Source organism: Lathyrus oleraceus, chromosome 3 (genome assembly GCF_024323335.1).
Source record: "Lathyrus oleraceus cultivar Zhongwan6 chromosome 3, CAAS_Psat_ZW6_1.0, whole genome shotgun sequence".
Classification (NCBI taxonomy): domain Eukaryota; kingdom Viridiplantae; phylum Streptophyta; class Magnoliopsida; order Fabales; family Fabaceae; genus Lathyrus; species Lathyrus oleraceus.
Window position 1 is genome coordinate 90919447 of NC_066581.1, and position 17842 is coordinate 90937288.

The following is a 17842-nucleotide window of genomic DNA, read 5'->3' on the forward strand; positions in this document are numbered from 1 at the left end:
TTTATTCATCTGTTAATACAAGAATTAAAACGAACATCCGATAATCATTTCAAAACAAGATCAAAAGCTCGATCCAACGTCAAGTAATCATTTTCAAAACATAACAGAGCCAGCACACATTCATCCATCCTCTTGTAAGTCGATCGCCTCATGCATCACGATCTACCTGTAAGTCGATCGCCTCAGACATCACGATCTACCTGTAAGTCGATCGCCTCAGGCATCGCCATCTACCCTTATCCGTGGCTCCTTTCCTTGCTCCATCCGTCGACTCTTGTTCCGTTTAGGTAGCACCCATTAGGTAGAACCCTTTGTATGATAACATAGGTAGAATTCCCTTATTCTTTGCATGCTAACATTAGGTAGATGTTCCCCTCTGTAAATCCTAACACATAGGTCCACATTGCATGACAACTCTAGGGCAGAGCTTCCCCTTTTTTAAACCTTCCGTGCATCTCCGATCTGTGGCATGTCAGTCCATTCTATTGCAAAGAGGTAACTGCCTAAGACTCGATTCAGCGAGCTGCGACACCTACTGCTAGGACGTTGAGCACATTGCCCACTTTCCTTTGACACAGCTGGTGTCCTCTTTTGTAAGTCCATGTTCAGATGGCAATCCTTGTTCCCGTAGTTAGCCGAACTACGGCGACTCTGATTCTCATGTTCAGATGAGATACGTAGGCACGAGACGCTGTTGCACCCCAAAATTTGCCCTCTATTTTTAACTCTAACCAATTTTTTGTTTCACATTCATTTGCATCATCTTCATAGCATAACATTTTTTCTGTCTTAATATTAGCCGGAATAATTTCTCGGAATTTACAAACAGACTGGTCAAATTAACTTTTTAACTGTGCCTAAAATTAGTCAACGAAAAAATGTCAAGTTTAAGTTTGCAAATGTCGGTAACATTAATCTGCGGTTCACGTGGTTTAATTTGACATGCTAAAAATATTTTTACGACTATTTTTGGTCATATGTTGATCAGTCTGAGCGGTTTAAACGGTCATAATTTTTATTTCAAAATCCGACCAAACGCTGTATTTTTCCGAGTCATTTATTTCGCGCTGATTATTTTGACGTGTTCATTTTATTTTTTCGAGCATTTTGGTGCCCGACTTTTTTTTTTCTTTTTGAGTCTATTTATTTTTATATTGGGTCTAGAATAAATAAATAGGTTAATTAGTTTTTATTTTAATTTTAACTATTTTAATTATTTAACTTTATTCAGTTTTTAATTTAATATTGGGTTTCAAAATAAACTTAGGCCCATTATCATTAACCTAATTTGTTCCTATATATATTTACTAGCATGACTGATAGAGGGAGGCAAAAAGACAGAACAAAAAAGAGAAACTGAGAGTGGCTGATCTATACTATCGTACACACAGTTTGGTAATAGTTTATATATGATATATACTTTATCTATTTTGTTGATATATTTGTTACTGTGTTTCAAATACATGTTCATATATTTTTTATATATATTTCTATTTTATGTTATAATTTGATTATGTTTTCGGATCGGATCGTGTCAATACGCCGTTTTCACATATACGTGTATGAGGCGTGACATTTGTGTTATCCGATCCAGTTGCGATAATCGCAATTTTGCGCTAGCAACGCCGTTGTTTTTTTTTTAATTCATATTTTTTTTATATACATATATTTAGATCTGCACATTTTTTTTCATAACTAACTACCCTGATTTTTCCTAAACCCTGACAATTTCGCCACAAACTCTAAATTTCAAACCTAAAACTTTAACCGTGTTGTTTCCTCTAAACCATAAATCTTTTCTTAAACCTTAACAAACCTTATTATTATTTCCTATTTTCGCTCATATTTATGTTATTCATACACTGTAACTGCTTCGCCCTTGTAATATTTTAAGTTTTAACTTGTAATATTTTCAGTTTTATTTTTCGCCATCTTTATTATGTAACTGCACCAAAGCGTTGTAATAATTAGGATTTTATTTTCTGCCATTTATTTTCTGCCATTTATTTTCTGCCATTTTATTTTTCTGCCATTTATTTTTCTGCCATTTAAATTCCTGCCATTGATCCTATATTAACTGCGTGGTTTAGTAATGTAGGGCGTGAAAACCTACTAGATTGATTATTTAATATTTTTCTATAACCTTTATATTTTTTTGTAAATAAATAATAAATACTAACTATTTTAATAACTTTTTTTTTATTATTACTTACTTATAATAATAAATCCTTATATATTTTGTAAATAAAATCTAATTGACCATTTTTCTAATTGAATAATAATAATAAACCTATTAATCTAATAATTTGATATTTTCTATAATCTTTATTTATTTTGTAAATAACTAACTTAATATTTTTCATATAACTCTTTTATTTTATAATTTGTACATTAATGTATTTTAAATTCTTTTATTATTACTAATTTATTTTAAACTTATATTTTTCTAATAACTTCTAAAAAATCTAACTTGTTTAACCTAAAATAATTTCTTTTAAAATTCTAACCTTTTTATTATCACTTTATTATTATTGTTATTTTATCATTTCTTTATTACCATTGTTTATTTATTATTTCATTATTATTTGCTTTTATCTATTCTATTTTTGCTTCATTATTTTCCTTATTTTAATTTTGTTTTATTTATAATATTAGGAACAAATGTATAGATTGTAAATTTATTCTTTCTCGCCTGATTATTATGTATCTGTCTCATAGCCATGTAATAGTTTAGGAATTTATTTTTCTTGCTTTTATTTTTGTAAATATTTATTGCGTGGTTAGTAATTTAGGGAGTGCAAAAAACTAACTGTAAATAATTGAACTTAGAAAATTAAATTCAAGACAAATATCTGAAAAATAACACTCACACACGTAAGTCGATCTTTGATCGCCATCTGTACTTCCTAGGGTATTCCTCTTGGTTGCCTTCTTTAAATGGTCAAGTCCCTCGAAAATAGGGGTGTCTTAAGCAAAGTCCCTTCAAACAGAAAAATCATTAAGTCCCTATAAACTTAAAAGATCAAATCCCTACGAGGTTGCCTACGATATAATGATCTTGTCCCTTCGGTAAATATGATGATAGTCCCTACGAGTTGCTAAAGACACCCCTTATGTTGCCTTCATTGACCATACGATGACCCTACGCCCGTCCCTTAAACACATCCAAGGTAATGACTACCTATTCCTTAATAATAGGGACAGTCTTACCATTGAAAGAATATACGAGAACACGAAAGACTTAATCTAGGGTAGGTATCTCATAGTTACTTGCTCACACTTTTCAAAATTACTTTTACACCTCACAATTTCTAAACTAGGCTTTGTATACACCCATACGAGGGTCATTACAAAGTACTTAAAGAAATTTTTCTAATCACACACTACACTCTTGCAAACAAACAAAGTGAGCTAAGTAACTAAGAGCCCATGGATAACCATGGATATAAAGGGTGTTAATACCTTCCCTTTGTATAACCTACCCCCCGAACTCAAAATCTTTTTAAGGTCTTTCCTGTTCTTTTATGTCCTTTCCTTTTGGATAAAATAAAAGTCGGTGGCGACTCTTGCTATCCGCAACATTTAACTAAAGTCAGTTCTCCCACCGTGTTACAGAACTGGCGACTCCACTGGGGACTTAATAAAAGAGGGGTACCCTTAGGAATTAGATCACTTTAAAATTGTTTGCCTTGTTTGCTTTATACTTATCTGTTGGGTGCTCTTATGTGTGAAAGACCCTAACCCAGATCTAGTGTACCTTAGGTAAATGGCAATAGACCAAGGAAACTGTACGGCGTATATCGATATGGTTGATCTGGTGGCCATAGTTAGTGTGTCTTCTTGGTTGGTGCTTATGTTCCTTAAGCAAGTTGAGGATAATATGAGGCTGCCATATGTTGTCAATACACTAACTGACTTTTAGAACCCTAGTCATCCCATCTTGGCCTTTAGAAAGTAGTGAGATAACCGGCTTTGGTGAAGACTGAAGTTGGTTGATACTCGATACTACACTCATTGAGATCCTAAACTTGGAGGGTTTTGGTTGGCAAGTAAGTTGCCTACTGAACAACCACCCTTGTGAAGGATCAATGATTTTGAGATCCCTTAGAACCTGGTTACTTTTGTAGGAAAGGATGAATCAACTAAACTTCAGGGGAGGGTACTTACCTTTAAACCTCATGCAAGCCTTCAAACCTAGGGCTATTGTGTGACTTGTTTGTGTGTGCCACATGTTTGTGATTGAGCATAACATCATAGCATCATCATGCATCATAAGCATAGCATTTTCACTAACCATTTCAAGGACCAAAGGATTTATCTTTGTTCTTTGTTGCAGGTCATGGCTTTTGCTCGTAGGAATACTATCCGGATCAACTTTGTAGGAATACCTCCTAAACTTAAGGAATTGGTCTCTCAAGTTTCTGAAAACTCCTAGTTCATCAAGAGGCATGGTCACCTACTGGATCTAGTCACTTCAGGGTTCAATGAAGACATGATGAGTGTCCTGTTTCAGTTCTTTGACCCTAAACATCATTGCTTCACATTTCCCGACTATCAGCTGGTTCCTACAATGGAAGAGTTCTCCAAGCTTCTGGGTATACCTATTCTTGATCAGAAACCCTTCACAGGCTTGGAAAAAGAGCCTAAACCTGAAGTCATTGCTGCGGCCTTACATTTAAAGAAATCAGACATTGTCCTAGAAACAAGGAGTGGAGTTAAGGGTATTCTTGCTAAGGTATTGATGGAGAAAGCTCAAGTATTCCTGAAGGCTATGAGTTATGATGCTTTTGAGGAGATCTTAGCCCTATTGATTTATGGCTTAGTACTGTTCCCCAATCCAGGCCAGTTCATAGACGTACACGCCATCAACATATTTCTGACTCGCAATCCAGTGCCTACATTACTTGGAGACATCTTACACTCTCTTCATACCCGTACTACGAAGGCACGAGGAACTCTGATGTGTTGCATACCTCTATTATCTAGGTGGTTTATTTCTCACCTTCCTCGATCAGTGATGAAGAATGAACAAGGGTTCAGGTGGTCCAAGAGGATTATGTCACTTTCTCATTCAGATATTCATTGGTGCTCTAGATCTATGGAGAATGTTACCATCATTGACCGTTGTGGGGAGTTCCCTAATGTGCCACTCCTTGGCATAAGAGGGGCCATTACCTACAACCCTTCTTTAGCTCTACGTCAGTTTGGTTACGCTCGGACTGATGGTCCTCATGACATGCTTATTCAGGGTATTGTGTTCGACTACGACAACGATCTTCAAGGTTACCGTCAAAGGTTCATACGAGCATGGGGTAAAGTGAACAAGGTTGACAACAAGACTCTGGAACCCAAGTACACTATTCCTATGGAACCATATCTCAGATGGGTACGATCTCGTGCTCAGACTCTTATGATGCTATATCCTGCTATCCTGCCAGTTACCATGGAGCCTGTTGCTGAAGGAGATACTTCTTACATCATTCTTCATCCAGACATGCCCACTGACATGGAAGAGTTACAGAGGTCCTGGATCCAGTTGAAGGAGCAAAGAGATACTTTTGAGACTCATTACAAGGCAAGTCAGGAAAGAATCCTGGAGCTAACAAAACAACTTCACGAGGAGCGGAATCTCAACTCATACCTCAACACAAAGAGGAAACGTCCATGGGAGACTTAAAACCCCATTTTTTGTATTCATTTCATTTTTATTGTAAGCCCAAGGGGCAAACAAGTTTATTACTAATAAAAGCTTACTTTTTGGTGGTTTACACAAATTTAAATCCTACGGTCCTTGAAAACATTGCATAAGCATCTACATACCATATTATTGCATCACAGGTTTCTTATGAACAAGTATCTTATCTTCTCGCTGTTTACCTCAGCAGAAATGGCTCTTGAACAGACTGTCAAAGATCTCCAGGCTCAGAATGCACAATTCCAAGAGTTGATTCTGAATTTGTCCAAGGGGCAAGATGAGTTGAAGACATTGCTGGCTAAGAAGAAGAAGAAGACTAGAAGATCAGGAGGCCTTATCAATCTGGGAAGAAGATTCAGAGGCCCTATCAAGACAAAGGAATAGGTTGATGATTATGAGTCTGAAAATCCTGAGAAAGAGGGAGGTAGTCTCCATGATACTGTGGGAGATTCTGATTCTGAAGCAAATTATTATCATGATCCTAATGAAGATAAGTACAAGATGCTGGTGGATAGAATGAATGCTATGGAGTTACAAAAATCTTCTGGGCTGGATTTTGAAGATCTGAGTTTAATATCTGGAGTGGTTATACCTATTGGTTTCAAGGTTCTTGCTTTTGTGGTGTATGATGGTGTCTCATGTCCCAAGCTGCATTTAAGATCCTATGTCCGGAGGATTCAACCACATACTGCTGATAAGAAGTTATGGATTCATTTCTTCCAAGAGAGCTTGTCTGGAGCTCAATTGGAATGGTACTATCAATTGGAGAGTGTCAATATCCGTGATTGGAATGATCTTGTTGAGGCCTTCTAGAGGCAATACCAATACAATGCTGATTTAGCACCTACTCGCATGCAGCTACAAAGCATGTCAATGGGTACTAAGGAGAATTTCAAGGAGTATGCTCAGAAATGGAGAGACCTGGCTGGCAGAGTTCAACCTCCTCTGACTGACAGGGAGCTAGTGGATATGTTTATGAGTACGCTGAATAGTCCTTTCTATAGTCACCTCATTGGAAGCTCATCATCTGGTTTCACTGAGCTGATAATGACTGGAGAGCGTGTGGAAAGTGGTATAAGAAGTGGTAAGATACAGGTGGGTGCCTCTTCATCAAGCACTGCAAAGAAGCCCCCTAGTGGAAAGAAGGAGTCTAATGTTGTGTATGGTCAACCTGGCCGTAACAGAAGTCACCAATCCGTAGGAGCAGTTCACATTTCTAATCCTACTCCTGCAACACCAGAGCTACCACAGAGCAATCAACAGAAGCCTAGAAGACAATTCACCAAGATCAACATGTCACTGGCCCAAGCCTTGCAACACATGTTGAAAGGGGAACTCATTACTTTGAAGGACCCTCCTCAGAATCCTAATACTTCCTCTCCTCGGTACAATCCTAATGCACGATGTGCCTATCATTCTAATTTTCCGGGACATGACACCAACAATTGCTGGGTGCTGAAAAATAAGATTCAAGATATGATTGAAGCTGGGGAGATTGAATTTGACCCTCCTGGGACTCCAAATGTGATTACTGCTCCCATGCCTAATCATGAGAAGACTGTTAATGCTGTTGATGAAGTTTCATATGTTTCCTCAATAGCAGATGTGACTACTCCCTTATCTATTATCAAGAAGAAGCTGGTGCAGGCTGGATTCTTTCCAGGTTGCAACGAAGACTGTTTTTATTGTGCCTACAAACCTGATAGCTGCTGGAAGTTGAAAGATGGTATTCAACGCCTCATGGACAATTACACTATATTGTTTGAGAGAACTCCTTCTGTGGAAAGTATGTGTGAACACCTAACTCGAGGTAAGAAGTTTGAAGATGTGGATATGGTTGATAAAGTGCCAGTGAAGATTACCTCCAAAGGCCCTGTCAAGATCACTTCCAAGGGTCCTATCAAAATTACTGCTGAAGGCCTGGTGAAGACTGTTGCTGAATTTAGAGTGCCTCCCATGATTATTACCACTCCTGGCCCTATTCCTTATACTTCTGATAAAGCTATACCCTGGAATTACGGTTCTGATGTTTATATCCATGGTGTTAAGCAGGAACCTTTGACTGATACACCTGTTACTGATGATAACCTTGATGTTGATAATATTGCTGGATCTAGTAAGATCACCAGAAGTGGAAGAATTTTCTCTCCTCCAGCTACCTCAAAAAATACAGTTCTTCCAACTACTACCTCCACTTCTGAGCCAAGTACTGATGCTCGAGGCAAAGGTCCTGTGGTTGAACCTGTGCAAGCTGAAGCACCGACTGCTGAAAATCTCTCTAAACAGATGGAAGAAGTGCTGAAGATCATTCGTAAGAGTGATTATGATATTGTTGACCAGTTGGGGCATACTCCCTCCAAAATTTCCATGTTGTCTTTGTTGCTGTGTTCTGAGGCTCATGCTAAAGCCCTGATCAAATTCTTAAGGACTGCTCATGTACCAAATGAAATTTCTGTGGATCAATTTGAAAATTGTGTTACATATCTGATTTATGATAATGGGTTAGGTTTTTCTGATGCTGACTTGACTCCTGCCAAAAGAAACCATAACAGAGCTTTACATATCTCCATTGAATGTAGGGGCACTACCTTGACTCATGTGTTGATAGAAAATGGCTCTTCATTGAATGTACTTCCCAAAGAGGTTCTGAACAAGCTCAGTCCTGAAGATGCTGTGTTAAGACCAAGTAATATAGTGGTGAGAGCCTTTGATGGTTCAAGAAGAGTGGTGCATGGAGAAATAGATCTCCCGATCAAAGTAGGCTCTCAAGTCTTAGATTCTACCTTCTATGTAATGGATATTCGTCCTGCGTACTCTTGTTTGCTTGGGCGCCCCTGGATCCACGGGGCAGGTGCTGTGACCTCCACTCTACATCAGAAGTTGAGATATCCAGTGAAGGGAAATATCGTAACTGTTTATGGAGAGGAAGAATATATGGTCAGTCATGTGAATACATTTAAGTATGTTGAAGTGGAAAGTGAATATGTTGAGACTCCTTGCCAGACATTTGAAGTAGTTCCTTGGGTCGTTCCCGCTACTGAAGCTCCTCCTGTGGTTAAAAGAGTTCCTGTGGTTACCAGAGTACCTCCTACAATGGCTTCCCTCAAAGATGCTAGAGCTGTGGTTGAAGAAGAGTCCCAGAAGGCTGTTCGTCGTGCTCGTGTTGTTCGTATCACCAATCAAGGGAACATGAAAGATCAAATCAATGATGTGGGTGACTATAATGAAGACTACAATCTGGATAACTAGATTTTTCCTACTGTGGGTGATGGGCTCAACAATTGGAAGACTGAAGACGTTATTCCTATCTCCTTTAGTCAGGAGTAAATACTATTACTGCGTTGTTATTTTTAAGCCTTGTGCCTTACCCGGGGCACAATGGTATGCTTGTTTCGGGATGTCATTTCATTTGCATACTTCATTCAATAAAAATCAATGGACGTTTCGTTTTCGTAAATATTGGGCTCTTTGTTTTTCTTTTATTTTATTTTCATCAGCTATGTGTTCTTACACACACCCACATCACTAAAATGCAGATCCTCATCCACTCTGGATCCTGTTGATAACAGTTCTACTATTGCCAATTATAATTTCGAGAATCCGATCTATCAAGCTGAAGATGGAAAGGATGAAGATTGTGAAGTACCTGTAGAGCTTGCTAGGTTATTACAACAAGAAGAGAAAGTTACACAGCCGCATGAGGAATCAATTGAGGTTGTAAATCTGGGTACTGAAGTAGACAAGAAAGAAGTCAAAATAGGAGCAGGCTTGGAAAACAATGTCAAAGAAAGATTGAGTCGGATGTTACGTGACTATGTAGAGGTTTTCGCTAGAAAAATCAAGAGATGATATGGAATGATGAATGTCAAGAAGCTTTTGACAAAATCAAGAAGTATCTCCAAGAACCTATAAATCTGATGCCACCAGTTGAAGGAAGACCTCTAATCATGTATTTGACCGTGTTAGAAAATTCAATAGGGTGTGTGTTGGGGCAACATGACGAGTCTGGTCGAAAAGAGCATGCAATATACTACCTTAGCAAAAGGTACCGACTGTGAAACAAGATACTCCCAGCTTGAGAAAGCTTGCTATGCTTTGGCTTAGGCTGCTCGCCGACTAAGACAGTATATGTTGAATCATACCACTTTATTGATTTCTAAGATGGATCTTATCAAATATACATCTGAGAAACCTGCTCTCTCCGGAAGAACAACAAGATGATTGCTGAACTCTGCACGCAGTTCAAAATAAAACACCATAACTCTTCTCCGTACCGGCCAAAGATGAATGGCGCCGTGGAGGCTGCTAATAAAAATATTAAGAAGATCATACAAAAGATGACAGTAACATACAAAGACTGGCATGAGATGTTACCCTTTGCTCTTCATGGTTATCGCACTTCAGTGCGCACTTTGACAGGGGCAACTCCTTTCTCTTTGGTCTACGGAATGGAAGTCGTGTTACCAGTGGAAGTTCAGATTCCCTCTCTAAGAATCATGAAAGATGCAGGCTTGGATGAAGATGAGTGGATTCAGACTCTACTCGACCAGATAAATTTGATTGATGAGAAGAGGTTGGCAGCTGTTTGTCATGGTCAGATGTACCAGAAACGGATGATCAAAGCTTTCAATAAGAAGGTTAAGCCAAAGGTATATCAGGCTGGTGACTTGGTAATCAAGCGTATCATACTACCACAGGGTGATCCTAGGGGCAAGTGGACTCCTACATATGAAGGACCATTTGTGGTCAAAAGAGTATTCTCAGGAGGTGCCATGATGCTTACTACTATGGATGGTGAAGACTTTCCACAACCTGTAAACGCAGACATAGTTAAAAAATACTACGCATAAAAAGAGACCCGCTAGGTTGACTGGCCTAGGCAAAAATAAGGGCATCCCGGCAAACCAAAAGGGTTCGGGCAAAAATTAGGGATATATATAAAAAAAATGTACACCCGGCAAGTCGAAAACCTGAAAAGGCGGCTTGGGAAAAAAAGGGTATCCCGGTGGATTGAAAACCTGAAAGGGCAATCCAGGCAAAAGTTAGGGATTAAAGCGTATGACTATGTCTCGTTTGGATCACTCATGTAACTTCAACTGATGGTGCTACCTAAATCAAGTTCAAACAGATAAAGATCAATCCAATCGTTTATGTCTCAACAGCAGAAGATGAGATATTTGAAGATAATGGCAATAGTAGAATTGAAACTCAATAGGATCATTTTTCACATAGTTGTTTTCTTTGTTTTATAAAAAAATTTACGATGAATTCCTCTTACTAGGATTTCTGTCTCCTTGTACAAACTTGCCTATGTATAGGTCACTTTGTGTTATAAATAAAATTTCATCTTTGAATCCAGATTTCCTTTTACTCTATTTACTTAAGCGAAAACGTCCATTGGTTGTGTTTGAATGTATGTATGCTTTTGAATACGATTGATGTTTACCAGAAATGCATAAAATGCAGTAATAGTATTTACTAAGGACGAACGAGGGTAGTAGTTCAACGAAGCTTCGCCGGTTCATCCCCACTACAAATCCCCAGTAGAGCAAATCTATCTTTATAGATGCTTCGAATTACGTCTCCCCTTGAATTTATGTCCATCTCTTTTATCCTCAGTCGGGATACTCAGGAACTTATTCCTTCAATAGAAGTACGACGAACGAATACGGGAAGTGACAAATACTATACTATCAAACAAGACGGGAACGAGTTCCTCATATTCTTCAGCAATGAATCGGGATTTATTTTCCCTAGCCAGCAGTTGTTATACAAAGATATCCGGACGCTTCAGGCCGCATGATTCATACATACATCATTTACATCATACCATAGCATATCCATAAGTGCATAATACATTTACTTAGATGCATCATGCCATGCATGCATACATATTGCATAAACTAACCTTTTCCTTGCAGGATGGTTATATACAGATAAAATACTATCAACAATTCACAACAGGTCAGAAACGATCTATACGAAGATCTAGTGCTGATACTTAATCATTACTCAAGGTGTCCTTGGATAGTAGGCAAACGGTCTATACGAAGATCTATTCCCTAGTCCATGATGTTTTCAGGAGAGTTAATCCTGATACTCTTTTGTCCTCGGATAGTAGGCAAACGGTCTATACGAAGATCTATTCCCTAGTCCAGGATATTTTCAGAAGATTTAATCCTGATATTCTTTTGTTCTTGGATAGTAGGCAAACGGTCTATACGAAGATCTATTCCCTAATCCAGGATATTTCCAGAAGAGATAATCATCACGAAGATTTATTTCTACTGGTCTATTCAACAATTCAAAACAGTTCAGAGACGATCTATACGAAGGTCTAGTGTTGATACTTAATTCAGAAAGAAATCGCCACGAAGATTTGGTTCTGACACTTAAATTAAAAGTATGTTCTTAGATACGATTCAGAGACGGCCTATACGAAGACCTAGTACTGATATCCAGTATCAACATCAAGATATTATCACCTCCTGATATTATGGATGGCATCTATAAGCCCATCTCCAGTTCTTCCAAGTGGCATCTTCAAGCTCACTTAAGCATATACAACTAGTCATCAGTGTTACTTTACGCACCGGCGAGTGAAAATTTTTGGGCTTTTGTGTTCAATCCCCTTCAACCTTCCAAGTCACGAATGGCACACAGACCAATCTAACTCCTCAGGTTTCAGAAAATTGAACAGGGGCAGCTGTTGCACCCCAAAATTTGCCCTCTATTTTTAACTCTAACCAATTTTTTGTTTCACATTCATTTGCATCATCTTCATAGCATATAATTTTTTCTGTCTTAATATTAGCCGGAATAATTTCTCGGAATTTACAAACAGACTGGTCAAATTAACTTTTTAACTGTGCCTAAAATTAGTCAACGAAAAAATGTCAAGTTTAAGTTTGCAAATGTCGGTAACATTAATCTGCGGTTCACGTGGTTTAATTTGACATGCTAAAAATATTTTTACGACTATTTTTGGTCATATGTTGATCAGTCTGAGCGGTTTAAACGGTCATAATTTTTATTTCAAAATCCGACCAAACGCTGTATTTTTCCGAGTCATTTATTTCGCGCTGATTATTTTGACGTGTTCATTTTATTTTTTCGAGCATTTTGGTGCCCGACTTTTTTTTTTTTTTGAGTCTATTTATTTTTATATTGGGTCTAGAATAAATAAATAGGTTAATTAGTTTTTATTTTAATTTTAACTATTTTAATTATTTAACTTTATTCAGTTTTTAATTTAATATTGGGTTTCAAAATAAACTTAGGCCCATTATCATTAACCTAATTTGTTCCTATATATATTTACTAGCATGACTGATCGAGGGAGGCAAAAAGACAGAACAAAAAAGAGAAACTGAGAGTGGCTGATCTATATTATCGTACACATAGTTTGGTAATAGTTTATATATGATATATACTTTATCTATTTTGTTGATATATTTGTTACTGTGTTTCAAATACATGTTCATATATTTTATATATATATATATATATATATATATATATATATATATATATATATATATATATATATATATTTCTATTTTATGTTATAATTTGATTATGTTTTCGGATCGGATCGTGTCAATACGCCGTTTTCACATATACGTGTATGAGGCGTGACATTTGTGTTATCCGATCCAGTTGCGATGATCGCAATTTTGCACTAGCAACGCCGTTGTTTTTTTTTTAATTCATATTTTTTTTTATATACATATATTTAGATCTGCACATTTTTTTTTATAACTAACTACCCTGATTTTTCCTAAACCCTGACAATTTCGCCACAAACTCTAAATTTCAAACCTAAAACTTTAACCGTGTTGTTTCCTCTAAACCATAAACCTTTTCTTAAACCTTAACAAACCTTATTATTATTTCCTATTTTCGCTCATATTTATGTTATTCATACACTGTAACTGCTTCGCCCTTGTAATATTTTAAGTTTTAACTTGTAATATTTTCAGTTTTATTTTTCGCCATCTTTATTATGTAACTGCACCAAAGCGTTGTAATAATTAGGATTTTATTTTCTGCCATTTTATTTTTCTTCCATTTATTTTTCTGCCATTTAAATTCCTGTCATTGATCCTATATTAACTGCGTGGTTTAGTAATGTAGGGCGTGAAAACCTACTAGATTGATTATTTAATATTTTTCTATAACCTTTATATTTTTTTGTAAATAAATAATAAATACTAACTATTTTAATAACTTTTTTTTTATTATTACTTACTTATAATAATAAATCCTTATATATTTTGTAAATAAAATCTAATTGACCATTTTTCTAATTGAATAATAATAATAAACCTATTAATCTAATAATTTGATATTTTCTATAATCTTTATTTATTTTGTAAATAACTAACTTAATATTTTTCATATAACTCTTTTATTTTATAATTTGTACATTAATGTATTTTAAATTCTTTTATTATTACTAATTTATTTTAAACTCATATTTTTCTAATAACTTCTAAAAAATCTAACTTGTTTAACCTAAAATAATTTCTTTTAAAATTCTAACCTTTTTATTATCACTTTATTATTATTGTTATTTTATTATTGCTTTATTACCATTGTTTAATTATTATTTTATTATTATTTGCTTTTATCTATTCTATTTTTGCTTCATTATTTTCCTTATTTTAATTTTGTTTTATTTATAATATTAGGAACAAATGTATAGGTTGTAAATTTATTCTTTCTCGCCTGATTATTATGTATCTGTCCCATAGCCATGTAATAGTTTAGGAATTTATTTTTCTTGCTTTTATTTTTGTAAATATTTATTGCGTGGTTAGTAATTTAGGGAGTGCAAAAAACTAACTGTAAATAATTGAACTTAGAAAATTAAATTCAAGACAAATATCTGAAAAATAACACTCACACACGTAAGTCGATCTTTGATCGCCATCTGTATTTCCTAGGGTATTCCTCTTGGTTGCCTTCTTTAAATGGTCAAGTCCCTCGAAAATAGGGGTGTCTTAAGCAAAGTCCCTTCAAACAGAAAAATCATTAAGTCCCTATAAACTTAAAAGATCAAATCCCTACGAGGTTGCCTACGATATAATGATCTTGTCCCTTTGGTAAATATGATGATAGTCCCTACGAGTTGCTAAAGACACCCCTTATGTTGCCTTCATTGACCATACGATGACCCTACGCCCGTCCCTTAAACACATCCAAGGTAATGACTACCTGTTCCTTAATAATAGGGACAGTCTTACCATTGAAAGAATATACGAAAACACGAAAGACTTAATCTAGGGTAGGTATCTCATAGTTACTTGCTCACACTTTTCAAAATTACTTTTACACCTCACAATTTCTAAACTAGGCTTTGTATACACCCATACGAGGGTCATTACAAAGTACTTAAAGAAATTTTTCTAATCACACACTACACTCTTGCAAACAAACAAAGTGAGCTAAGTAACTAAGAGCCCATGGATAACCATGGATATAAAGGGTGCTAATACCTTCCCTTTGTATAACCTACCCCCCGAACTCAAAATCTTTTTAAGGTCTTTCCTGTTCTTTTATGTCCTTTCCTTTTGGATAAAATAAAAGTCGGTGGCGACTCTTGCTATCCGCAACATTTAACTAAAGTCAGTTCTCCCACCGTGTTACAGACGCGATGTCTTGTCGAGTTTGACTGACGATTGACAACTAATCCTTGCTTGTTTTTGCCCTTGCTGCGATTCTTTTCTCTCGCCCTCGTTGCGATCGAGACCTTCCCTTTCTCTTGCCCTAGTTGCAATCGAGACCCTTGTTCCCGAAGTTAGTCGAACTACGACAACTCTGATTCTCATGTTCAGATGAGATACGTAGGCACGAGACGTGATGTCTTGCCGAGTTTTGACTGACGACTAACAACTAATCCTCGCTTGCTTTTGCCCTTGCTGCGATTCTTTTCTCTCACCCTCGTTGCGATCGAGACCTTCCCTTTCTCTTGCCCTAGTTGCAATCGAGACCCTCTTTAACCCCTAGTTAGCTGAACTACATTTTTCTCTGATTCTCATTCCAGATGAGATACGTAGGCATAAGACGCGATGTCTTACCGAAAACACTTCTCTTTCACCCATAGGTAGCCGAGCTACGAAGACTCTGATTCTCATACTCAGGTGAGATACGTAGGTAGTGGATGCGACATCCTTGCGAGTCATTTTCTTTCAACCTTCTTTTAGCAGATAGTACCTTAGATAAACCTACACCCTTTAGACTAGAACAATAAGAGTGGATCCCGTAGAGTACTACGGATGCGTAGGGGTGTTAATACCTTCCCTTCGCATAATCGACTCCCTAATCCTAGATTTGGTTGCGAGACCTTGTCTTTTCCTCTCTTCAGGTTTTCTTCGATCGTTTCCTTTCCCTCCTTTGGGATAAATAACGAACGGTGGCGACTCTTCTGTTCCTTTTCCTCGCCGGTTGTTTTTTCGCATGTTGCGACTCACTGCGACATAGTTCCTCTAATTTATGAATATCTAGAATGCGCTTTTTACCAGCTGCTAGGTAATCCAAATTCATGGTTTTAATGGCCCAATAGGCTTTGTGTTCTAGCTCAAAAGGTAAGTGACAAGATTTTCCGTAAACTAATTGGTATGGGGTGGTCCCTATAGGGGTTTTATAAGCAGTTATATAGGCCCATAATGCTTCTTTAAGCTTCTGAGACCAGTCTTTTCTAGATGTTGAAATTGTTTTCTCTAAGATTTGTTTAATCTCCCTATTTGACACTTCCACTTGTCCACTAGTCTGCGGGTGATATGGTGTTGCTACTATATGCTTAACTCCATATTTATCTAAAAGTTTATCAAAAATTCTGGATATGAAATGTGATCCACCGTCACTTATAACAAGGCGTGGTACCCCAAATTTAGGGAATATGTTGTTTTTGAATAATTTAATCACTACTCGAGTGTCATTTATAGGTGAGGCTATAGCCTCAATCCATATAGACACGTAGTTAACAACTACTAAGATATACTTATTTCCTATTGATGATGGAAAAGGTCCCATAAAATCAATCCCCCAAACATCGAAGATTTCTACTTCTTGGATATTTCTTAATGGAATTTCGTCACGCCTTGAGACGTTCCCTGTGTGTTGGCACCGATCACATCTGGTAATGTAAGCATGAACATCGCGCCATAATGTTGGCCAATAGAGGTCGGCTTAGAGAATTTTACCACATGTTGTAGATATGCCTGCATGTCCACCATAAGGTGCGGAGTGACAATGTTTTTTGATGTTTCCTACCTCTTCTTCAGGGACACAGCGACGAAATATGTCGTATGTCCCTCTTTTGAAAAGGAGAGGTTCGTCCCAGTAAAAATACCTTACATCACTAAAGAATTTCTTCTTGTGTTGGTAGTTAAGGTCGGGGGGTATGATATCAGCAACTAGGTAACTAACAAAGTCAGCATACCAAGGTATGTTGGTCACTGTTAGAGTTCTTTCAATGTTCCAATCCATTGGAAAATCGGAGTTATCGACCTGAATGGTTTCGATTTTTTCCATTAGTCTCATAGGTAAAATCGTCATTTATTGGCACTAGGTCTAGTTTTAAATATTCAAGCCTAAAAAGGTGGTCATCAACTACATTTTTCGTGCCCTTCTTGTCTCGAATATCCAGGTCAAACTCTTGCAGTAAAAGGACCCATCGAAGTAACCTAGGTTTAGCGTCCTTCTTTCTTATTAGGTGTCGAATAGCTGCATGTGTAAGACCCCAATTTTGACCCTAAGATCCATCATGCAATCTCATCATTTGCATTAGCATTGGGATTATACCTTGGCATCCTCATTACCCCTATTTCCTTGGGTTTATTTTGGGAGAGATCACCAAGCACCATGTGATTGTATCATACTTGTATAATATCATTTTACTAACCAAAATACCAAAAATATGCCTTTGCATTTGCCCAACTCTTTTGTAGGAAGGGCATGATCACCTTTGATCTATCAAGTTCACATTTAGGGTTTAAAACCCTCATTGCCAAGAGCTCAACCAAGGAATGATCCACAATGGCTCTAAGCATCATATATGAGTCCTCATGATATCTACATTTTATTTTGATCAAGATTTCTTCAAGAGTTTGGAGTTGGTTTGCATTGGAAACCCTAGTTCAT